We start from the raw sequence: 26,946 nt of genomic DNA on the forward strand, positions 1-26,946 counted from the left end.
AGATGGCTCTCATGTGCTGCAGTGGTGTTTTTGGCAGCACATTTTTACTTTAGTTTTAGTCATAGTCTCTTGAATGGTTTTCACTTAGTTTTAGTCACATTTTAGTCACCTGGAATGTTTTAGTGTTAGTCTAGTTTTAGTCGACTAAATGTCATAAGATTTTAGTCGACTAAATCTACAGGTGATTTAGTCGACTAAAATGTGTTTTGGCGGGCCTTGATGCCGTCGTGATAACTGCTTTTACACTTGCTGAAACTTTTTACAAACTGATTTTACACTTGCTGAAAATAGCCGATCTACAAGTTCACAACGCGTTGCAGCCTGCGACGTGTTGTGAGCTTGTAGATCTGCTATTTTCAGCAAGCAACTAATTGTAGAATGACTTATACTGGATCTCTTGTCCACTGGTCCCTTCCTAACATTTTAGTCTAGTTTTTATTTGTTGATGAAATTGTCAATATATTTAGTCTTAGTTTTAGTCATCATAGCTTAGTTTTCATTTAGTTTCCATTTAGTTTTCGTCGGTGGAAAAAAGGTAGTCGACGAACATCTTTCGTCTTGGTTTTAGTCGACGAAAACAACACTGATGTGCTGCCTCACGCTCATAGGCGGATCTAGACATTATGGGCCCCTGGGCCATGACGGTGGCCCAGGGGCCCCTGGGCCACCGTCATGCGAAAGGGGCCCCCCATCCCTCCGGAGATTTTTCTTCCCGACGTGGCGCATACTGTCTGCACACGTGTACGCATAACAATTATGACATATAGGCCTGCGGTATTCAGAATTTACAGCAAGGGATTGATTAAAAATAATAAACAGCCAAAAACTAAGCCAAATAAATGCAAACTGAGGGTTTAAACACTTAATGTACCGTATCATGATGGTTTAGGACTTTTGGGGTTATTTTATTGACACAAATGAATAAGCCCATTGTTAATAACCGTGACAAGGACCGTGTGTGTCACTGTTATTCACCGTTACCCCTTTTTTTGGAGGGGGGGCCCTGAGCTTGAGCCTCTTCGCGGTCACACGGACGCTCAAGCTCAGGGGCCCCGCTAGCTCAGGGGCCCCTGAGCCTGGGCCCAACAGGCCCGTGGGATAATCCTCCCCTGCTCACGCTATCTTCTTTCCAGTGGTGGAAGGCAGTGATTCTAAAACCTTTTCATGTCAAGGACCCCCACATTGATATGCAGCCTAGTATTTTGTACCCCCCAGAAATATGGATCCAAGCTTCGATCTGCTGGCTCTATTAGTATAGCCCAAACAAACACCTGGTGTCAGACCCCAACCAACAGGTCCCTGGCACCACCCTCCCAAGGAGACAGTGGTCTACGCTCAATAGATTCAGGACTGGACATGGCCCCTGCTTGGCCAGCCTTCACAAGTGGGGCAGTAGCCCAAGCCCACTGTGTGCGTGTGGTGAGGAGCAAACTATGGAGCACATCATAGAAGTTTGTCCTCTCCAAAGACTGGAAGGAGGATTAATCACCCTCCATACAGCAGACCAGGAGGCAACCGCTTGGCTAAAGGACTTTGCATTCGCTAAATAAATAAATTAGTATAGCAGCCTTAAACACACGTTTGTTCTGCATCTACAAACCTTTATTTTTGTCTCGGCGGTACTAGTTAATGTCGGCGGTATTCAAGAATCCAAGAGCGGTGATGCTGTTGTGACAGTGCTCCTGCTAGCTGTATAGGCTATACTGTGTGTGTGAGTCAAATCCAAAGCCGCCACCGGTAAGTGTGGGTCATGACCGGAAGAATAAGGTCGCGAATACAAGCGGCCGAAATGAGTTTTCTTCGACGGGTGGCTGACATCTCCCTTAGAGATAGGGTGAGAAGTTCAGTCTCACAAGAGAGACTCGGAGTAGAACCGCTGCTCCTTCGCCTGGAAAGGAGCCAGTTTAGGTGGTTCGGGCATCTGGTTAAGGTTGCCTCTCGGGCGTCTCCCTAGGGAGGTCCTCGACGCACGTCCCACTGGGAGGAGACCCCGGGGGGCAGACCAAGGCGCAGTTGGAGGAAACACATCGACTCACTGGCCTTGGAACGTCTCGGAATCCCCCAGGAGGAAGTCACTAATGTTGCTCTGGTGAGGGAAGTCTGGAGCACTCTGGTGGAGCTGTTGCCCCCGCGACCCGACTACGGATAAGCGGTTGAAGATGGATGGATGGATGGATGGGTATAGGTGAGTGGGGAAATATAGCCCACTCTTCCGAGCCCTGATGCCCACTCTGGTTTGGACCCCATATATATTTCCCTATAGAGGGTATGCGTATGCTTAAAGTGAATGGCACATCGAGTGGCAAATCGAGTGGCAAAGCAACTGGCAAAGTGAGTTTAACATTGTTTAATGTTGTTTAATGCAATCAGATAGGACTTTTCTGTGTGGATGTATGGGCTGTCAAGGCCAGAAAGTAGTTTTTGCCACTCAGTAGGCGTTCCTGCATAACTTCCTGGTTTGATGATGATGTCACGCTCATACCCTCTATAGTGCCCTGCACTATTCCTTGGTGCCTAGAATGTTTTGGTGCCCAGAACTGCCAACCCACAGATAAGAGGAGACTATGCGGGTGGTATAGTCTGTGTGTATTAGGCTACTTCTATCTGTCAGCACTAAGTACAGTATTTGAGTAAATGTACCTATACTCTCCTGCACTGCTATTAATACCAGGAGGGATACATCATGTGAATGTGCGTGGCAGTGATCTGTCCCCCCCCCCCCGCCCATTCCCCCCCTCCCCCTCCCTGTGAATTGTCCCCTTGTTGTTGGCACAGTGTGCTGCTGACGCTATGTTTTAACCCATTCAGACCCGAGGACGATTCTACAAAATGTCTTCTAAATCCTAGAGAGTTTTCTGAAAAACCCTCATGTTTCTGTGTCAGTCTTTCTCAAACATTTTCATGAGAAGGACCCCCAAAGATATTTGTAGTTGGCCACCGACCCCCCCATCTGAAAAGATATTGTCCCCCCCCCCCCTCCCCCACCCAGAAGCAAAGCTTTGAGTTAAAAACGTTCACTCTGAAAGAAAATTTATTCAAAGATTTGTGCCACATTTTCCCCGATCGCTACAGAGTGCCGTGCTACACGAGCTTGTAGATCTGCTATTTCTCCAACAGCTAAAGTATAGCATAATAAATGCTAAAAGCACCAAAAGGGGGTTCCCGACCAGAATGGATTAATGGAGAAAGAAGGAGACGATGAGGAAAGCCGAAAGCGGAGCAGATCTACATTCACCACGGCTCCCCGGGCCGGAAGGGCGCATCGGCCGCAGCGTATTATTACATAAAGCAATTAGGGGGCCCCCTGTAACCCTCCGATGGTGCGAGAACGCTCTCGCCCATGATGACACAATGTGCTGATGAATGTCGAAGGCCTCAACCTCACGTATACTTCACCGTCCGCCGCACAGTGTTTCCCGGGAAGAATTGCAGATCTACAGGCTCACGGCGCGCCGCGGAGGCGGCGCGAGGGGAGCTTGTAGATCGGCTATTTCCCCCCCGGTTGCCACGACGACACCGGCGTACGACGGAAGCATATAGAAGAACTAGGCATGGCTCTCCCTCCCTCAGCGGGCCTGGGGGAGCTCAAGGGTTGCACGTTGCATGTGTTGGGATGATGTCACTCGCGCAGCAACAGGCCGAGACTCACACGATATGCTCCTCCGCGCTGTGTTTTTGTTTTGTCAGAGTGTGTGTGTGTGTGTGTGTGTGTGTGTGTGTGTGTGTGTGTGTGTGTGTGTGTGTGTGTGTGTGTGTGTGTGTGTGTGTGTGTGTGTGTGTGTGTGTGTGTACAGAATGGATCGTATGAGTGTTGTCACAATGAGAGGGAGGAACAAGCTCGAGGAGCGTTGAACCGTTTAATGTTGCAATATATTGGGTTACTGCTATTCTTAGTTTTTCAGTTGTTCGTGCCCTATAGCGGCCCATCCTTAAAAAAATGCAAGTGATTAAAGCTGCAATCTGGAACTTATTTAAATGGATAAATCATGATTTTAACCAATAACATAATCCCAGTAAAGCTATATGGCAAAAACCTAACCTTATAACCTTAACCCATTTTGTCGGGAAACCCTGATGTTTTAAGCATTATATTATACTTTAGCCATTGAAAAATAGCAGATCTACAAGCTCATAGTGCGGCACAGAGTGTTTTTAACCCAAATCTTTGCTTACGGGGGGTCCCTGGAACAACATATTTTCAGATGGGGGTCAGTGGCCAATTACATACCAGTAGTTTCTGGGGTCCTTGACATGAAATATTGAGAACCACTGATATATAAACATAGGGTTTTCAGAAAACTGTCATGATTTAGAAGACATTTTTTTAATTTCGACATAAGGCCTAAATGGCGTAACCTCAGTAAAACTATTGCTAGCCCTAAACGTATTCCTAAGCGTAACCTCAGTAGACCCGCTGCATGGGGGGGGGGGGGGGGGGGGGGAGTGGTCCGCGGGAAAATGGGGGCGAGTGTGTTTTGGGGCAAGCCCTTCCGGTTACCCACCTAGCTTGTAGAGCTAGCAAATAGAGCAGCATTAATTCATTAAAAAAAAAGAAACAAACAAACAAACAAACAGCTGAAATATTGAGATACGTGGCGATGATAGGCTAGATTGTTGTCCTGGTACGTTGTTGTCCTGGTACGTGGCGATGATAGTCTAGTTTGTTGTCCTGGTACGTTGTTGTCCTGGTACGTGGCGATGATAGGCTAGTTTGTTGTCCTGGTACGTTGTGATGATAGTCTAGTTTGTTGTCCTGGTACGTTGTTGTCCTGGTACGTTGTGATGATAGTCTAGTTTGTTGTCCTGGTACGTTGTTGTCCTGGTACGTGGCGACGATAGGCTAGTTTGTTGTCCTGGTACGTTGTTGTCCTGGTACGTGGCGACGATAGGCTAGTTTGTTGTCCTGGTACGTTGTTGTCCTGGTACGTGGCGATGATAGGCTAGTTTGTTGTCCTGGTACGTCGCGATGATAGGCTAGTTATAAGTAGAGATGAAGAAAATGCCAGCACTCATTGTATGTCCTTTTACATGATTTTATTTACCTCTGAGACTGAAAAACGGACGCGTTTCGGCCTGTATGGCGATGAGGAAGGCCATACAGGCCGCAACGCGTAAAAAAATCATGTAAAAGGACATACGAGTGCTGGCATTTTCTTCATCTCTACATGATACAATCTGACAAAGAGCACAGAATAGATGGTTTGAATAGAAGTGAGAGTAGCCTAATGAAAGAATGGAGTGCAAGGCAGGTGTGTGAAATCCACTCTACAGTACCTGTCTTGACAGGGAAAGAGAAGATGAGGCCATGAGGGTGTGAGAAAAAAGAACCAGACAATCGCCCCAAGCATGCACCTCGGAACGGTAACCTCAGTAAAACTATGCCTAAACCTAACCTTATTCCTGAATCTAAATCAATAGACTACTGAGAGAAGGGACCAGTCCAATGATCCAGGGCCTGTCTACAAAGACAAGTCGCTACTCACTACGGAATGGGAGGACACTCACACAACCTGTGAGTCACACAAAAAGGCACCAGATGTCGTTCCTCCCAAGAGCGTACAAACTTTATCAGAAGTGATAGAAACCTTTTTTGTTGATTTTTAATAGAGAGGTCCTCTTGTGTCTCTTGTAAGAAACATCATAATTCATACTGTTATGCAATGATGTTTTCAAATAAACTTGAACAAAAATGGGGGCAAGCGTGTTTTGAGGTAGGCGTTGGTTTCTCCCGGTGTGACAGCACTAAAATGACAGGACATTGATTGACTTTGCGTGTGTTCTGCGCGTGCATGTTTTAATGTTTTCTATGGTAGTGTGTGTTTGTGGTTGTATCGTTTTTGAGCGGACACACACACACACACACATTGTGATTAACACCCTCGTGTGATGATGGTTGACAAACTGAGCAAACTGTTTGGACACCATCTAGTGTTCATCAGCAGACACTGCATGTGTTGTTGCCTGGATAATGGTGTTCAAATCTGTTTCCGATTTAAAATCATTCTGTCATGAACTGAACTGTCATGAATTATGAACCGTGTACTTTTATTATGTAGTGATGCACTAGTATAGTGTTTCCTGTTTTGCTTAGTGTTTGCCTGTCTTGTCTCACCTCCCTGTGATTACTAGTTTTCTCCACCTGTGTCAGCATCTTGTAATGGGTCTGGTCCACAAGATTCGATACCAAGATACCCATGTACCTGTCTAGATACTTCCTTAATGTTAACGAAGTCCACACCCACAACACCAGAGGGAGTGCAACGAACCATGTACAACCCAGATTCGGCACAAACAAGGGACTAAATTATTTTCGCTCCTATGCCACCAAAATGTGGAACGCCCTACCAACAGTCATTAAGACATGCGAATCCCTTGACTCCTTCAAAACCTCTCTCAAAGGGCACCTACAGATGGCTGCAATTCGAAACTGGCCCCCGTAAAATCTGAATCTCCCCCCCCGCCCCTTTTCCCCTCACTGTATAAGTTTCTTTTCCCTTTTTACCTCCATTATGAATTCCTGTTCTGTTCTTTGTCTATATAGAAGTGTCTATTTGTACGTCTCTAAATGTTTTGATTAATTGAACATGGTGGACCCTATTGTAAACAAGTGTAATGCTCAGGGCCGGATTTAGCCAGCCCCACTCAGGTGGGCAGACAGAATTGTAAGGGGGGCGACCCCGGACGCGGCGCGAAGCGGCGCGGCCAAAAAAAATGTGGGGGTTCAAACCCCACAGTACCCCTGAAATGCATAGAAAACTGCTTTTTTTTGGCACAGCCAATAAAACAATTGGGGGTTCAAACCCCACAGTACCCCTGAAATGCATAGAAAACTGCTTTTTTTTGGCACAGCCAATAAAACAATTGGGGGTTCAAACCCCACAGTACCCCTGAAATGCATAGAAAACTGCTTTTTTTTATACTGTGCCAATAACATTTGGGGTTCAAAGTAAACCCACAGTACCCCTGAAATGCATAGAAAACTGCTTTTTTTTGGCACAGCCAATAAAACAATTGGGGGTTCAAACCCCACAGTACCCCTGAAATGCATAGAAAACTGCTTTTTTTTGGCACAGCCAATAAAACAATTGGGGGTTCAAACCCCACAGTACCCCTGAAATGCATAGAAAACTGCTTTTTTTTATACTGTGCCAATAACATTTGGGGTTCAAAGTAAACCCACAGTACCCCTGAAATGCATAGAAAACTGCTTTTTTTGGCACAGCCAATAAAACAATTGGGGGTTCAAACCCCACAGTACCCCTGAAATGCATAGAAAACTGCTTTTTTTTGGCACAGCCAATAAAACAATTGGGGGTTCAAACCCCACAGTACCCCTGAAATGCATAGAAAACTGCTTTTTTTTGGCACAGCCAATAAAACAATTGGGGGTTCAAACCCCACAGTACCCCTGAAATGCATAGAAAACTGCTTTTTTTTATACTGTGCCAATAAAACAATTGGGGGTTCAAACCCCACAGTACCCCTGAAATGCATAGAAAACTGCTTTTTTTTGGCACAGCCAATAAAACAATTGGGGGTTCAAACCCCACAGTACCCCTGAAATGCATAGAAAACTGCTTTTTTTATACTGTGCCAATAACATTTGGGGTTCAAAGTAAACCCACAGTACCCCTGAAATGCATAGAAAACTGCTTTTTTTTTTGCAGTTATACTGTGCTATAAAATTCCTGATATAATATCAGGAATTTCATAATATTATTATTATTATTATTACCTGTGCTTGATGCTGGTCCTGCTGCCACTTCTGCCTCCTCCCCATCTGTCACTCTCTGTCATGCAACTGTATGGTCTTGGTTGTTTTTCTAACTTTGTCTTTAATGACATTATCTTCTTCAACTCTTTCCTTTCTCTTAAAGAGCTGAGCTAATGTTGGTTGCGTTGCCATTTTGCTTATATATATTTTTAGCGCATTCTTCTGCTGACTAGGGACTGCACTCACTGCAGAGGCAACAGCAGCGATAGCCTCTGTGTTAGCAACAGTGCTAACAGATGTGCTAGGGACTGCACTCACTGCAGAGGCAGAAGCAGCACTAGGCTTGCTTTTGCTTATAGGCTTAAAGAAAGGATGCATGTCGCTCTCTTTCTTGCTACCAACAGAGTGAGCAGACGGGAGCACACAGAGAGAGTGATTGTGTGAGATAAAGTTTATTTAGAAAATAATCACTGAAACGTATTTTCTCATTGTCTGTGTTTGAGCATGTAGAACTCCTGATTCGTGGATCTGTTGCTGGAGGCGTGGTTATGTGTAGGGGGTTTTCGACGCAGCTCATTCTCCTCAGTGTGTGCCCTGTGTTGTGTTCTGAACACTTCTCTGTTGTGCTAATTTTGCTAGACGTCGGGTCCCTCCGCCTCGCTACCGAGTCACAACTTTTGCGGTATGCGTTCATTGTTGGGTCTAAAAATGCTGCGCAGTGCCCACCCAATCAGAAACGGTACAGATATTTCATGATATTTTTTATAGGCAAAAAAATAAAGGATCCCCATAACTTTTGATTGGGTGGGCAGGACGCACGTTTGGGTGGGCTGTGCCCACCCCTGCCCCCCCCTAGAACCGGCCCTGGTAATGCTTAATTGGGTCGTCCACTCACAGTTAACAGCCTTTGGATTGAGTTTGTGCTTGAAATGTACTGTAATTCGTCAATCAATGTCCTGTTAGTCTCCCAGCCAATCCCAGTGTTGATTGTTAGTTCTGTTCACCTGTGTATTGTGATCGCCGTGTCTACCAACCCCATTTGGTGTTTTAAGCATTATGTTATACTTTAGCTATTTGGAAAATTGAAGATCTACAAGCTCATAGATAGATCTGCTATTTTTCAAAAATCCTGAAAATGTGGCACAAATCTTTGAACATATATTCTTTCAGAGTGAGCGTTTTTAAGTCATAGCCTATCTTTGCTTCTGGGGGGGGGGGGGGGGGGGTCCCTGGAACAACATATTTTCAGATGTGGGTCGGTGGCCAAATAGATATTTTTGGGAGTCCTTGACGTGAAAATGTTTGAGAACGACAGACATAGAAACATGGATTTAACAAAAATAAACTGTCAGGATTTAGAAGGCATTTGTAGAATCGTCCTCAGGTCTAAATGGGTTAAACCCTCAGTTCCCCATGTCCTCTGCTTGAGTATAGATTTTGTTATGGTGTTATTATATGTTCCAGTCCTGTTTGTATGCATTTGAGAATAAATCAGTGTTCATTTGACCTGCTCTGCTCCTGCCTGTCATTTGGGACCCACTTGAGTCACACCGTGAAACACATTCTATTTTAATTATTTAATAATAATAATAAAATTTGTAGATCAGCTATTTTCAAATGATTTTTGTATACATTTTGAAAACTTGAAATGGGACATTCTGCATGTGTACTTTTGGTACTAAGTACATTTTAATGCCAATACTTGTACTTTAACTTGTACTGTAACAGAGTATTTCTACATTGCAGTATTGATACATTTACTTAAGAAAACATTTGAGTACAAATGTTTTACAAACAAATGTTTTTAACAAAGAGGAAGCCCACACAAACAAGGGACGTTTAAAGTTATTTTATTAACTATAGCATAAGCAACTAAAAGTGCAAACAAACTTAATAGTCACAATAATCTCAACAAGACATCTCAAGACACTTTACATGTAGAGCAAAGGACCGACAGAGATCTCACCCAGAGCAAGCAATTTTGCGACAGTGGCAACGAATAACTCCCTTCCTTAGGAAGAAACGGCAATCAGAACCCGACTCTAGGGTGGGCGGCCATCTGCCTCGACCGTGACGGGGGGGAGAAAACAGAGAGGAGGCACATAGAGATACAGGCAAATACATTACAATATAATGATATAATATGGTATATCAATGTCAGAGAATATATAATTATTGTAATCACTAACAAAAGGTTAACCATACATGTCTGATGTTAGACATGTATGGTTTTCATTTATTTTCTCAATTTCACATACGTCTTAACTGCAGATCAGCTTCCACCACCACCTTCTACCACCTCATGGAAGGAGGTGGTGTTAGGTGGTGTTAGAAGGAGGTGGTGGTGTTAGGAGGTGGTAGCATTAGAAGGAGGTGGTGTTTGGAGGTGGTGGTGGTGTTAGGAGGAGGTGGTGGTGTTAGGAGGTGGTAGCATTAGAAGGAGGTGGTGTTTGGAGGTGGTGGTGGTGTTAGGAGGAGGTGGTGGTGTTAGGAGGTGGCGGTGTTAAGAGGAGGTGGTGTTAGGAGGTGGTAGCATTAGAAGGAGGTGGTGTTTGGAGGTGGTGGTGGTGTTAGGAGGAGGTGGTGGTGTTAGGAGGTGGTGGTGTTAGGAGGTGGTAGCATTAGAAGGAGGTGGTGTTAGGAGGTGGTGGTGTTAGGAGGAGGTGGTGGTGTTAGGAGGAGGTGGTGGTGTTAGGAGGTGGTAGCATTAGAAGGAGGTGGTATTAGGAGGTGGTGGTGGTGTTAGGAGGAGGTGGTGGTGTTAGGAGGAGGTTGTGGTGTTAGGAGGTGGTAGCATTAGAAGGAGGTGGTATTAGGAGGTGGTGGTGGTGTTAGGAGGAGGTGGTGGTTAGGAGGAGGTGGTGGTGTTAGGAGGAGGTGGTGGTGTTAGGAGGTGGTAGCATTAGAAGGAGGTGGTATTAGGAGGTGGTGGTGTTAGGAGGTGGTAGCATTAGAAGGAGGTGGTATTAGGAGGTGGTGGTGTTAGGAGGTGGTAGCATTAGAAGGAGGTGGTGTTTGGAGGTGGTGGAAGCTGATCTGTAGAAGACACATGATAATGCGAATTCACTCGCTCGCTCTTCTGAATCCGAGTCTAATTTTAGGTAGCGTGGCATTGGTCAATTCCCAACACAAGGATTGGGGTTACAGCCAAACACCACCACATGGAGAGACACAGTGCCAATGGGCATCTAGCGCCAACACAATACTGTTTGACCCAAAAGAGCCCCCAGCTTCTTCTCTACACAATGGAACACCCAGACCTGGCCTTTGCCATGTGTCAGCAATGGACATACATCAGCACCTCAATCATGCCACTGGAACTGTTCACAAAAGAAGACTCGAATACACGCTGAAGGGTGAAAAAGTGCAGTATCTTGTTGACTTGTTTTGGAAGAGATGGGTGAGTACCCGTCCCTGCTTCAAGTGCCACAAGCCTAAGCCGTTACGTGCAATGACATTCCCCCATGTGTCGCCACATACATATGCCTGCTACACGCGATGACATTCAGTGTATATGGTAAAACAATGATGTAAGATCATTGTTGTAGTGGTGTACTATGCAGCAGCAGTCCATGGTCATGCTCTGTGAGGAGGCCTGGTCCACGATCACTCTTGAGAGCCAGTTGGGGGTCCATAATAGAAGTCCATGGAACTGAGTGGGAGACAAAAAAAAAGTCCGGGGAGTGGCTCCCCAGATGATGAGTTAGTGGCAGGCCTTAGTGGACCACGAGTCTGTACAGTGTTAACTACCACACTGATGGGAAATGAACCCACACAAGCAAGGGGAGGAGAAGGAGAGGGGATGATAAAAGGGAGGAGACGTTCAGGGGAAGACGTAGCGGGGGGGAGGAATGCAATCACAGTTGCGAACTTGCGACCACAGTGTACGTATGCATCTAGAATGCGACCACAATTTTGTATGAATTTAGATTGCAATCACAGTTGCCCCTTAAATAAATGTTGCTGGTGAATCATGATATTGACTGTCTCACCTTATAGGCTATTACACGGTGCATGATGATGCCTTGATCAAATGAGTTTAGGACGGTTCAAGGAATCCGGGAACCTGGAGAAAGGACCCTCCCCCATACTTACCCGATTTCTGAAAAAAACATTACATGAGATACTTGCCTGATTTCAGGAAGAAATATTACGTGAGAAATACTCGCCTGATTTCAGGAAGAACAATTACATGAGATACTTGCCTGATTTCAGGAAGAACAATTACATGAGATACTCGCCTGATTTCAGGAAGAAATATTACGTGAGAAATACTCGCCTGATTTCAAGAAGAACAATTACATGAGATACTCGCCTGATTTCAGGAAGAACAATTACGTGAGAAATACTCGCCTGATTTCAGGAAGAACAATTACATGAGATACTTGCCTGATTTCAGGAAGAACAATTACGTGAGAAATACTTGCCAGCTACAGAAGAACAATTTTGTATGAATTTAGATTGCAATCACAGTTGCCCCTTAAATAAATGTTGCTGGTGAATCATGAGATTGACTGTCACACGGTGCATGATAATGCCTTGATCAAATGAGTTTAAGACGGTTCAAGGAATCCGGGAACCTGGAGAAAGGACCCCCCCCCCCATACTTACCCGATTTCTGAAATAACAATTACATGATAAATACTCGCCTGATTTCAGGAAGAACAATTACATGAGATACTCGCCTGATTTCAGGAAGAACAATTACGTGAGATACTCGCCTGATTTCAGGAAGAACAATTACGTGAGATACTCGCCTGATTTCAGGAAGAACAATTACATGATACTCGCCTGATTTCAGGAAGAACAATTACGTGAGATACTCGCCTGATTTCAGGAAGAACAATTACGTGAGATACTCGCCTGATTTCAGGAAGAACAATTACGTGAGATACTCGCCTGATTTCAGGAAGAACAATTACATGAGATACTCGCCTGATTTCAGGAAGAACAATTACGTGAGAAATACTTGCCTGCTACAGAAGAACAATTTTGTATGAATTTAGATTGCAATCACAGTTGCCCCTTAAATAAATGTTGCTGGTGAATCATGAGATTGACTGTCTCACCTTATAGGCTATTACACGGTGCATGATGATGCCTTGATCAAATGAGTTTAAGACGGTTCAAGGAATCCGGGAACCTGGAGAAAGGACCCCCCCCCCCCCCCCCCCATACTTACCCGATTTCTGAAATAACCATTACATGAGATACTTGCCTGATTTCAGGAAGAACAATTACGTGAGAAATACTCGCCTGATTTCAGGAAGAACAATTACATGAGATACTCACCTGATTTCAGGAAGAACAATTACATGATACTTGCCTGATTTCAGGAAGAACTATTACATGAGATACTTGCCTGATTTCAGGAAGAACAATTACGTGAGAAATACTTGCCTGCTACAGAAGAACAATTTTGTATGAATTTAGATTGCAATCATAGTTGCCCCTTAAAAAAAATGTTAGGCTATTACACGGTGCATGATGCCTTGATCAAATGAGTTTAGGACGGTTCAAGGAAACCGGGAACCTGGAGAAAGGACCCTCCCCCATACTTACCAGATTTCTGATTTCAGGAAGAACTATTACATGAGATACTTGCCTGATTTCAGGAAGAACAATTACATGAGGTACTCGCCTGATTTCAGCAAGAACAATACGGGAGAAATACTTGCCTGCTACAGAATAACAATTTTGTATGAATTTAGATTGCAATCACAGTTGCCCCTTAAATAAATGTTGCTGGTGAATCATGAGATTGACGGTCTCACCTTATAGGCTATTACACGGTGCATGATGATGCCTTGATCAAATGAGTTTAAGACGGTTCAAGGAATCCGGGAACCTGGAGAAAGGACCCCCCCCATACTTACCCGATTTCTGAAATAACCATTACATGAGATACTTGCCTGATTTCAGGAAGAACAATTACATGAGATACTCGCCTGATTTCAGGAAGAACAATTACATGAGATACTCGCCTGATTTCAGGAAGAACAATTACATGAGATACTCGCCTGATTTCAGGAAGAACAATTACGTGAGATACTCGCCTGATTTCAGGAAGAACAATTACATGAGATACTCGCCTGATTTCAGGAAGAACAATTACGTGAGAAATACTTGCCTGCTACAGAAGAACAATTTTGTATGAATTTAGATTGCAATCACAGTTGCCCCTTAAATAAATGTTGCTGGTGAATCATGAGATTGACTGTCTCACCTTATAGGCTATTACACGGTGCATGATGATGCCTTGATCAAATGAGTTTAAGACGGTTCAAGGAATCCGGGAACCTGGAGAAAGGACCCCCCCCCCATACTTACCCGATTTCTGAAATAACCATTACATGAGATACTTGCCTGATTTCAGGAAGAACAATTACGTGAGAAATACTCGCCTGATTTCAGGAAGAACAATTACATGAGATACTCACCTGATTTCAGGAAGAACAATTACATGATACTTGCCTGATTTCAGGAAGAACAATTACATGAGAGATACTCGCCTGATTTCAGGAAGAACTATTACATAAGATACTCGCCTGATTTCAGGAAGAACTATTACATGAGATACTCGCCTGATTTCTGGAAGAACTATTACATGAGATACTCGCCTGATTTCAGGAAGAACAATTACATGAGATACTCGCCTGATTTCAGGAAGAACAATTACATGAGATACTCGCCTGATTTCAGGAAGAACAATTACATGAGAGATACTCGCCTGATTTCAGGAAGAACTATTACATGAGAGATACTCGCCTGATTTCAGGAAGAACTATTACATGAGAGATACTCGCCTGATTTCAGGAAGAACTATTACATAAGATACTCGCCTGATTTCAGGAAGAACTATTACATGAGATACTCGCCTGATTTCTGGAAGAACTATTACATGAGATACTCGCCTGATTTCAGGAAGAACAATTACATGAGATACTCGCCTGATTTCAGGAAGAACAATTACATGAGATACTCGCCTGATTTCAGGAAGAAGAATTACATGAGATACTTGCGTGATTTTAGGAAGAACAATTACATGAGAGATACTCACCTGATTTCAGGAAGAACAATTACGTGAGAAATACTTGCCTGCTACAGAAGAACAATTTTGTATGAATTTAGATGAATTAAATACTCGCCTGCTACATAAGAACTATTACTTGAGAAATATTTACCTGATTTCAAGAAGAACCATTACGTGAGAAATACTTGCCTGATAAAGAAGAACTATTACTTGAGAAATACGTGCCTGCCTGCCACAGAAGAACTATGGCCAACCCAGAGACAACAACAACTTGTGTTGTGAGCTTGTAGATCTGCTATTTTCACAGAATGTTTGTCCTTGATTACATGCTACATTTGTACATTAATCTTATATATCGATGACTAAACATTGTCAGAACAAGTGTAAGAACTAAATCTAAGTGTAAGAAACTGAATGCAGGAGAATGAGGGTGTGGTTGGAGGGGGATTGTGAACTACAGACCTTGGTGAAGTTGCTCCATTTGAGCGTGGAGCTGACGGACCTGATCTTGGTTTGTAGAATCGGGGCTGGGCATCACTGTCTACGTGTATCTTTGCCTTAAATCCCTGCAGCTTCCCTTTGAATACTGCTCCGTAAAGAGGCCTGGTTCACGGCCACTCTTGATAGCCAGTTGGGGGTCCATAATATAAGTCCATGGAACTGAGTGGGAGACAAAAAGAAACTCCGGGGAGTGGCTCCCCGGATGATGAGTTAGTGGCAGGCCTTACTGGACCGTGAGTCTGTACAGTGTTAATAACGCACTGATGGGAAATGAACCCACACAACCAAGGGGAGGAGAAGAAGAGGAAAGGGGATGAGAAAAGGGAGGAGACGTTCAGGGGAAGGGGGAGATGTAGCGGGGGGGGAGGAATACAATCACAGTTGCGACCGCAGTGTACGTATGCCTCTAGAATGCAATCACAGTTGCAATTTTGTATGTTTTTAGAATGCAATCACACATACCTAAGCAGTTACGCAGAATGACATTCACCCACGTGACGCCACATACATATGCCTTGCTAGACGCGGTGCCATTCCACCAACGCGAATAGCCACATACCTATGCCACTGCACGCTATTACATTCACACAAATACCTAACCTGTTACGCGCAATGACATTCACCCACGTGACGCCACATACATATGCCTTGCTAGACGCGGTGCCATTCCACCAACGCAAATAGCTACATACCTATGCCACTGCACGCTATTACATTCACCCACGTGACGCCACATACATATGCCTTGCTAGACGCGTTTCCACTCCACCAACGCAAATAGCGACTACCTATGCCGCTGCACGCTATTACATTCACACACATACCTAAGCTGTTACGCACAATGTACGCATGCATTTAAAATGCAATCAGTTGCGACCATAATGTACGCCTGTACTTAGACTGCAATAAAGTTGCGACCACAATGTACGCCTGTACTTAGAATGCTGTCACAGTTGAGACCACAATGTAAACTTGTATTTATAATGCAATCACTCTTGATAGGCTCACCGTGAAGAGGCCTGGTCCACGGTCACTCTTGATAGCCAGTTGGGGGTCCATAATAGAAGTCCATGGAACTGAGTGGGAGACAAAAAGAAAGTGCCACTAACTCATCATCCGGGGAGTGGCTCCCCAGATGATGAGTTAGTGGCAGGCCTTACAGCTGCACGCCATTACATTCACACACATACCTAAGCTGTTACGCACAATGTACGCATGCATTTAAAATGCAATCAGTTGCGACCACAATGTACGCCTGTACTTAGAATGCAATCAAGTTGCGACCGCAATGTACGCCTGTACTTAGAATGCAATCAAGTTGCGACCACAATGTACGCCTGTACTTAGAATGCAGTCACAGTTGCGACCACAATGTACGCCTGTATTAAGAATGCAGTCACAGTTGCGACCACAATGTACGCCTGTATTTAGAATGCAGTCACAGTTGCGACCACAATGTACGCCTGTATTAAGAATGCAGTCACAGTTGCGACCACAATGTATGCCTGTATTAAGAATGCAGTCACAGTTGCAACCACAATGTACGCATGTACTTAGAATGCAGTCAGTTGCGACCACAATGTAAACTTGTATTTAGAATGCAATCAAGTTGCGACCGCAATGTACGCCTGTATTAGGAATGCAGTCACAGTTGCGACCACAATGTACGCCTGTATTAAGAATGCAGTCACAGTTGCGACCACAATGTACGCCTGTATTAAGAATGCAGTCACAGTTGCGACCACAATGTACGCATGCATTTAGAATGCAATCAGTTGTGACCGCAATGTACGCCTGTACTTAGAATGCAATAAAGTTGCGACCGCAATGTACGCCTGTATTAAGAATGCAGTCAAGTTGCGACCACAATGTACGCCTGTATTAAGAATGCAGTCAAGTTGCGACCACAATGTACGCCTGTATTAAGAATGCAGTCACAGTTGCGACCACAATGTACGCCTGTATTAAGAATGCAGTCACAGTTGCAACCACAATGTACGCCTGTGTTAAGAATGCAGTCACAGTTGCGACCACAATGTACGCCTGTATTAAGAATGCAGTCACAGTTGCAACCACAATGTACGCCTGTGTTAAGAATGCAGTCACAGTTGCGACCACAATGTACGCCTGTATTAAGAATGCAGTCACAGTTGCAACCACAATGTACGCCTGTGTTAAGAATGCAGTCACAGTGGCGACCACAATGTACGCATGCATTTAGAATGCAATCAGTTGTGACCGCAATGTACGCCTGTACTTAGAATCCAATAAAGTTGCGACCGCAATGTACGCCTGTATTTAGAATGCAGTCAAGTTGCGACCACAATGTACGCATGTACTTAGAATGCAGTCACAGTTGCGACCACAATGTAAACTTGTATTTAGAATGCAATCAAGTTGCGACCGCAATGTGCGCCTGTATTAGGAATGCAGTCACAGTTGCGACCACAATGTACGCCTGTATTAAGAATGCAGTCACAGTTGCGACCACAATGTACGCCTGTATTAAGAATGCAGTCACAGTTGCGACCACAATGTACGCCTGTATTAAGAATGCAGTCACAGTTGCGACCACAATGTACGCCTGTATTAAGAATGCAGTCACAGTTGCAACCACAATGTACGCCTGTGTTAAGAATGCAGTCACAGTTGCAACCACAATGTACGCCTGTGTTAAGAATGCAGTCACAGTTGCGACCACAATGTACGCCTGTGTTAAGAATGCAGTCACAGTTGCGACCACAATGTACGCCTGTATTAAGAATGCAGTCACAGTTGCGACCACAATGTACGCCTGTATTAAGAATGCAGTCACAGTTGCGACCACAATGTACGCATGCATTTAGAATGCAATCAGTTGTGACCGCAATGTACGCCTGTACTTAGAATGCAATAAAGTTGCGACCGCAATGTACGCCTGTATTAAGAATGCAGTCAAGTTGCGACCACAATGTACGCCTGTATTAAGAATGCAGTCAAGTTGCGACCACAATGTACGCCTGTATTAAGAATGCAGTCACAGTTGCGACCACAATGTACGCCTGTATTAAGAATGCAGTCACAGTTGCAACCACAATGTACGCCTGTGTTAAGAATGCAGTCACAGTTGCGACCACAATGTACGCCTGTATTAAGAATGCAGTCACAGTTGCAACCACAATGTACGCCTGTGTTAAGAATGCAGTCAAAGTTGCGACCACAATGTACGCCTGTATTAAGAATGCAGTCACAGTTGCAACCACATTGTACGCCTGTGTTAAGAATGCAGTCACAGTTGCGACCGCAATGTACGCCTGTACTTAGAATCCAATAAAGTTGCGACCGCAATGTACGCCTGTATTTAGAATGCAGTCAAGTTGCGACCACAATGTACGCCTGTATTAAGAATGCAGTCACAGTTGCGACCACAATGTACGCATGCATTTAGAATGCAATCAGTTGTGACCGCAATGTACGCCTGTACTTAGAATGCAATAAAGTTGCGACCGCAATGTACGCCTGTATTAAGAATGCAGTCAAGTTGCGACCACAATGTACGCCTGTATTAAGAATGCAGTCACAGTTGCGACCACAATGTACGCATGTACTTAGAATGCAGTCACAGTTGCGACCACAATGTACGCCTGTATTAAGAATGCAGTCACAGTTGCAACCACAATGTACGCCTGTATTAAGAATGCAGTCACAGTTGCAACCACAATGTACGCCTGTGTTAAGAATGCAGTCACAGTTGCAACCACAATGTACGCCTGTGTTAAGAATGCAGTCACAGTTGCGACCACAATGTACGCCTGTGTTAAGAATGCAGTCACAGTTGCGACCACAATGTACGCCTGTATTAAGAATGCAGTCACAGTTGCAACCACAATGTACGCCTGTGTTAAGAATGCAGTCACAGTTGCGACCACAATGTACGCATGCATTTAGAATGCAATCAGTTGTGACCACAATGTACGCCTGTACTTAGAATCCAATAAAGTTGCGACCGCAATGTACGCCTGTATTTAGAATGCAGTCAAGTTGCGACCACAATGTACGCCTGTATTAAGAATGCAGTCACAGTTGCGACCACAATGTACGCATGTACTTAGAATGCAGTCACAGTTTCGACCACAATGTACGCCTGTATTAAGAATGCAGTCACAGTTGCAACCACAACGTACGCATGCATTTAGAATGCAATCAGTTGTGACCGCAATGTACGCCTGTACTTAGAATGCAATAAAGTTGCGACCGCAATGGACGCCTGTATTAAGAATGCAGTCAAGTTGCGACCACAATGTACGCCTGTATTAAGAATGCAGTCAGTTGCGACCACAATGTACGCATGTACTTAGAATGCAGTCACAGTTGCGACCACAATGTACGCCTGTATTAAGAATGCAGTCACAGTTGCAACCACAATGTACGCCTGTATTAAGAATGCAGTCACAGTTGCAACCACAATGTACGCCTGTGTTAAGAATGCAGTCACAGTTGCAACCACAATGTACGCCTGTGTTAAGAATGCAGTCACAGTTGCGACCACAATGTACGCCTGTGTTAAGAATGCAGTCACAGTTGCGACCACAATGTACGCCTGTATTAAGAATGCAGTCACAGTTGCGACCACAATGTACGCCTGTATTAAGAATGCAGTCACAGTTGCGACCACAATGTACGCCTGTATTAAGAATGCAGTCACAGTTGCAACCACAATGTACGCCTGTGTTAAGAATGCAGTCAAAGTTGCGACCACAATGTACGCCTGTATTAAGAATGCAGTCACAGTTGCAACCACATTGTACGCCTGTGTTAAGAATGCAGTCACAGTTGCGACCGCAATGTACGCCTGTACTTAGAATCCAATAAAGTTGCGACCGCAATGTACGCCTGTATTTAGAATGCAGTCAAGTTGCGACCACAATGTACGCCTGTATTAAGAATGCAGTCACAGTTGCGACCACAATGTACGCCTGTATTAAGAATGCAGTCACAGTTGCGACCACAATGTACGCCTGTATTAAGAATGCAGTCACAGTTGCGACCACAATGTACGCATGCATTTAGAATGCAATCAGTTGTGACCGCAATGTACGTCTGTACTTAGAATGCAATAAAGTTGCGACCGCAATGTACGCCTGTATTAAGAATGCAGTCAAGTTGCGACCACAATGTACGCCTGTATTAAGAATGCAGTCACAGTTGCGACCACAATGTACGCATGTACTTAGAATGCAGTCACAGTTGCGACCACAATGTACGCCTGTATTAAGAATGCAGTCACAGTTGCAACCACAATGTACGCCTGTATTAAGAATGCAGTCACAGTTGCAACCACAATGTACGCCTGTGTTAAGATTGCAGTCACAGTTGCAACCACAATGTACGCCTGTGTTAAGAATGCAGTCACAGTTGCGACCACAATGTACGCCTGTGTTAAGAATGCAGTCACAGTTGCGACCACAATGTACGCCTGTATTAAGAATGCAGTCACAGTTGCAACCACAATGTACGCCTGTGTTAAGAATGCAGTCACAGTTGCGACCACAATGTACGCATGCATTTAGAATGCAATCAGTTGTGACCACAATGTACGCCTGTACTTAGAATCCAATAAAGTTGCGACCGCAATGTACGCCTGTATTTAGAATGCAGTCAAGTTGCGACCACAATGTACGCCTGTATTAAGAATGCAGTCACAGTTGCGACCACAATGTACGCATGTACTTAGAATGCAGTCACAGTTTCGACCACAATGTACGCATGCATTTAGAATGCAATCAAGTTGCGACCGCAATGTACGCATGTACTTAGAATGCAGTCAGTTGCGACCACAATGTAAACTTGTATTTAGAATGCATTCAAGTTGCGACCGCAATGTACGCCTGTATTAGGAATGCAGTCACAGTTGCGACCACAATGTACGCCTGTATTAAGAATGCAGTCACAGTTGCGACCACAATGTACGCCTGTATTAAGAATGCAGTCACAGTTGCGACCACAATGTACGCCTGTATTATGAATGCAGTCACAGTTGCGACCACAATGTACGCCTGTATTAAGAATGCAGTCACAGTTGCGACCACAATGTACGCATGTACTTAGAATGCAGTCACAGTTGCGACCACAATGTACGCCTGTATTAAGAATGCAGTCACAGTTGCAACCACAATGTACGCCTGTATTAAGAATGCAGTCACAGTTGCGACCACAATGTACGCATGTATTAAGAATGCAGTCACAGTTGCGACCACAATGTAAACTTGTATTTATAATGCACTTAACGCACTGATGGGAAATGAACCCACACAACCAAGGGGAGGAGAAAGAGAGGGGGATGAGAACAGGGAGGGGACGTTTAGGGGAAGGGGGAGACGTAGCGGGGGGAGGAATGCAATCACAGTTGCGACCGCAGTGTACGTATGCATCTAGAATGCAATCACAGTTGCGACCACAATTTTGTATGTATTTAGATTGCAATAATAGTTTCCCCTTACATAAATGTCCCTGGTCAATCATGATATTGACTGTCTCCCCTTATAGGCTACTACACCGTGCATGATGATGCCTTGATCAAATTAGTTTAAGACGGTTCAAGGAATCCGGGAACCTAGAGACTATACTTACTTACCATACTTACCTGATTTCTGAAATAACTATTACATGAGAAATACTCGCCCGGTTTCAGGAAGAACTATTACGTGAGAAATACTTGCCTGCTACAGACTGAAGAACTATGTGAGAAATACTCGCCTGATTTCAGGATGAACTATTATGTGAGAAATACTCGCCTGATTTCAGGAAGAACTATTATGTGAGAAATACTCGCCTGATTTCAGGATGAACTATTATGTGAGAAATACTTGCCTGATTTCAGGAAGACCTATAACATGAGATACTCGCCTGATTTCAGGAAGAACAATTATGTGAGAAATACTCGCCTGCTACAGACTGAAGAACTATTACGTGAGAAATACTCACCCGGTTTCAGGAAGAACTATTACGTGAGAAATACTTGCCTGCTACAGACTGAGAACTATTACGTGAGAAATACTCACCCGGTTTCAGGAAGAACTATTATGTGAGAAATACTCGCCTGATTTCAGGAAGAACTATTATGTGAGAAATACTCGCCTGATTTCAGGAAGAACTATTATGTGAGAAATACTCGCCTGATTTCAGGATGAACTATTGTGTGAAATACTCGCCTGATTTCAGGAAGAACTATTATGTGAGAAATACTTGCCTGATTTCAGGAAGACCTATAACATGAGAGATACTCGCCTGATTTCAGGAAGAACAATTATGTGAGAAATACTCGCCTGCTACAGACTGAAGAACTATTACGTGAGAAATACTCACCCGGTTTCAGGAAGAACTATTATGTGAGAACTATTACGTGAGAAATACTTGCCTGCTACAGACTGAGAACTATTACGTGAGAAATACTCACCCGGTTTCAGGAAGAACTATTATGTGAGAAATACTCGCCTGCTACAGACTGAAGAACTATTACGTGAGAAATACTCACCCGGTTTCAGGAAGAACTATTATGTGAGAAATACTCGCCTGATTTCAGGAAGAACTATTATGTGAGAAATACTCGCCTGATTTCAGGAAGAACTATTATGTGAGAAATACTCGCCTGATTTCAGGAAGAACTATTATGTGAGAAATACTCACCTGCTACATAAGAACTATTACGTGAGAAATACTTGCCTGCTACAGACTGAAGAACTATTACGTGAGACATACTCACCCGGTTTCAGGAAGAACTATTACGTGAGAAATACTTGCCTGATTTCAGGAAGAACTATTATGTGAGAAATACTCGCCTGATTTAAGGAAGAACTATTATGTGATAAATACTCGCCTGCTACAGACTGAAGAACTATTACGTGAGAAATACTCACCCGGTTTCAGGAAGAACTATTATGTGAGAAATACTCGCCTGATTTCAGGAAGAACTATTATGTGAGAAATACTCGCCTGCTACATAAGAACTATTACGTGAGAAATACTTGTCTGCTAAAGAAGAATCATTTTGCGAGAAATACTTGCCTGCCACAGAAGAACAAGTGAGAAATAACTGATTTCTCTACAGGGCGGTTTAGGACGGTTCAAGGAATCCGGGAACCTAGAGAATGGACCCCCCCATACTTACCTGATTTCTGAAATAACTTACATGAGAGATACTTGCCTGATTTCAGGAAGACCTATAACGTGAGAGATACTCGCCTGATTTCAGGAAGAACTATTATGTGAGAAATACTCGCCCGGTTTCAGGAAGGACAATTATGTGAGAAATACTCGCCCGGTTTCAGGAAGAACTATTACGTGAGAAATACTTGCCTGCTACAGACTGAAGAACTATTACGTGAGAAATATTCACACGGTTTCAGGAAGAACTATTATGTGAGAAATACTCGCCTGATTTCAGGAAGAACTATTATGTGAGAAATACTCACCTGCTACATAAGAACTATTACGTGAGAAATACCTGTCTGCTAAAGAAGAATCATTTTGCGAGAAATACTTGCCTGCCACAGAAGAACAAGTGAGAAATAACTGATTTCTCTACAGGGCGGTTTAGGACGGTTCAAGGAATCCGGGAACCTAGAGAATGGACCCCCCCATACTTACCTGATTTCTGAAATAACTTACATGAGAGATACTTGCCTGATTTCAGGAAGACCTATAACGTGAGAGATACTCGCCCGGTTTCAGGAAGAACAATTATGTGAGAAATACTCGCCCGGTTTCAGGAAGAACTATTACGTGAGAAATACTTGCCTGCTACAGACTGAAGAACTATTACGTGAGAAATACTCACCCGGTTTCAGGAAGAACAATTATGTGAGAAATACTCGCCCGGTTTCAGGAAGAACTATTACGTGAGAAATACTTGCCTGCTACAGACTGAAGAACTATCACGTGAGAAATACTTGCCTGATTTCAGGAAGAACTATTATGTGAGAAATACTCGCCTGATTTCAGGAAGAACTATTATGTGAGAAATACTCGCCTGATTTCAGGAAGAACTATTATGTGAGAAATACTCGCCTGCCACATAAGAACTATTACGTGAGAAATACCTGTCTGCTAAAGAAGAAGAATTTTGTGAGAAATACTTGCCTGCCACAGAAGAACAAGTGAGAAATAACTGATTTCTCTACAGGGCGGTTTAGGACGGTTCAAGGAATCCGGGAACCTAGAGAATGGACCCCCCCATACTTACCTGATTTCTGAAATAACTTACGAGAGATACTTGCCTGATTTCAGGAAGACCTATAACGTGAGAGATACTCGCCTGATTTCAGGAAGAACTATTATGTGAGAAATACTCGCCCGGTTTCAGGAAGAACTATTATGTGAGAAATACTCGCCCGGTTTCAGGAAGAACAATTATGTGAGAAATACTCGCCCGGTTTCAGGAAGAACTATTACGTGAGAAATACTTGCCTGCTACAGACTGAAGAACTATTACGTGAGAAATACTCACCCGGTTTCAGGAAGAACTATTACGTGAGAAATACTTGCCTGATTTCAGGAAGAACTATTATGTGAGAAATACTTGCCTGATTTCAGGAAGAACTATTACGTGAGAAATACTTGCCTGCTACAGACTGAAGAACTATTACGTGAGAAATACTCACCCAGTTTCAGGAAGAACTATTATGTGAGAACTATTACGTGAGAAATACTTGCCTGATTTCAGGAAGAACTATTATGTGAGAAATACTCGCCTGATTTCAGGAAGAACTATTATGTGAGAAATACTCGCCTGATTTCAGGAAGAACTATTATGTGAGAAATACTCGCCTGCTACATAAGAACTATTACGTGAGAAATACCTGTCTGCTAAAGAAGAATAATTTTGCGAGAAATACTTGCCTGCCACAGAAGAACAAGTGAGAAATACCTGATTTCTCTACAGGACGGTTTAGGACGGTTCAAGGAATCCGGGAACCTAGAGAATGGACCCCCCCATACTTACCTGATTTCTGAAATAACTTACATGAGAGATACTTGCCTGATTTCAGGAAGACCTATAACGTGAGAGATACTCGCCCGGTTTCAGGAAGAACAATTATGTGAGAAATACTCGCCCGGTTTCAGGAAGAACTATTACGTGAGAAATACTTGCCTGCTACAGACTGAAGAACTATTACGTGAGAAATACTCACCCGGTTTCAGGAAGAACTATCACGTGAGAAATACTTGCCTGATTTCAGGAAGAACTATTATGTGAGAAATACTCGCCTGATTTCAGGAAGAACTATTATGTGAGAAATACTCGCCTGATTTCAGGAAGAACTATTATGTGAGAAATACTCGCCTGCCACATAAGAACTATTACGTGAGAAATACCTGTCTGCTAAAGAAGAATAATTTTGCGAGAAATACTTGCCTGCCACAGAAGAACAAGTGAGAAATACCTGATTTCTCTACAGGACGGTTTAGGACGGTTCAAGGAATCCGGGAACCTAGAGAATGGACCCCCCCATACTTACCTGATTTCTGAAATAACTTACATGAGAGATACTTGCCTGATTTCAGGAAGACCTATAACGTGAGAGATACTCGCCTGATTTCAGGAAGAACTATTATGTGAGAAATACTCGCCCGGTTTCAGGAAGAACAATTACGTGAGAAATACTCGCCTGATTTCAGGAAGACCTATAACGTGAGAGATACTCGCCTGATTTCAGGAAGAACTATTATGTGAGAAATACTCGCCCGGTTTCAGGAAGAACTATTACGTGAGAAATACTTGCCTGATTTCAGGAAGAACTATTATGTGAGAAATACTTGCCTGATTTCAGGAAGAACTATTATGTGAGAAATACTTGCCTGCTACAGACTGAAGAACTATTACGTGAGAAATACTTGCCTGATTTCAGGAAGAACTATTATGTGAGAAATACTCGCCTGATTTCAGGAAGAACTATTATGTGAGAAATACTCGCCTGATTTCAGGAAGAACTATTATGTGAGAAATACTCGCCTGCCACATAAGAACTATTATGTGAGAAATATTTGCCTGCTTTCAAGAAGAACTGTTACATGATAAATACTTGCCTGCTACAGAACTATTATGTGAGAAATACTTGCCTGCCACAGAAGAGTGAGAAATACCTGACCTGTTTAGTCATTTCGATGATGACTAAACATTGTAAGAACAAGTGTAAAAACTAAGTGTAAGAAAACAAATGCAGGAGAATGAGTGTGTTGTTGGAGGGGCATTGTGAACTACAGACCTTGGTGAGCGCGGAGCTGACGGACCTCAGAGATGAGACTGGACCCGTCTGCTGTGTGGAGAGAACCCATGGCCTCTGTGCTGAGACTGGACCTGTCTGCTGTGTTGAGAGAACCCATGGCCTCTGTGCTGAGACTGGACCCATGGCATCTCTGTGCTGAGACTGGACCTGTCTGCTGTGAGGACAGAACCCATGGCTTCTCTGTGCTGGGCATCCTACAGAAGGAATCATAAAGGCACACACAGTCTGCAGTCTGTGGAAATAAGACAGGTACTAAAATCTACAAATGCCTTCCTTCAACATTTTTCAAAACTGTTCAGAATTAGCCCGCAGCGTTGCACGAAGTATTCATCCTCGTTGTCATGGCGCTTCAGAAGTACTGATGTGCTGAGAGAAAAGTACCACTCAACACCAAACCTATAAAAATAGTCAAATTATATGTAAGCCAAGAACCT

The 26,946-nt window shown here is 43.6% G+C and overlaps 1 long non-coding RNA gene across 1 annotated transcript; it reads right to left on the reverse strand.

Moving 5' to 3' along the window:
• Positions 1-9,598: 9,598 nt before the first annotated feature.
• On the reverse strand, positions 9,599-26,637 carry LOC306933849. The gene is made up of 3 exons (XR_013791255.1): positions 26,492-26,637; positions 15,210-16,324; positions 9,599-11,366 (listed from the first exon to the last, which is right to left on the reverse strand). It is a non-coding gene; the product is annotated as an uncharacterized lncRNA (long non-coding RNA).
• Between the last annotated feature and the right edge of the window lie 309 nt (positions 26,638-26,946).

The sequence above is a fragment of the Electrona antarctica genome (genome assembly GCF_951216825.1).
Source record: "Electrona antarctica genome assembly, chromosome: 12".
NCBI classification, from domain to species: domain Eukaryota; kingdom Metazoa; phylum Chordata; class Actinopteri; order Myctophiformes; family Myctophidae; genus Electrona; species Electrona antarctica.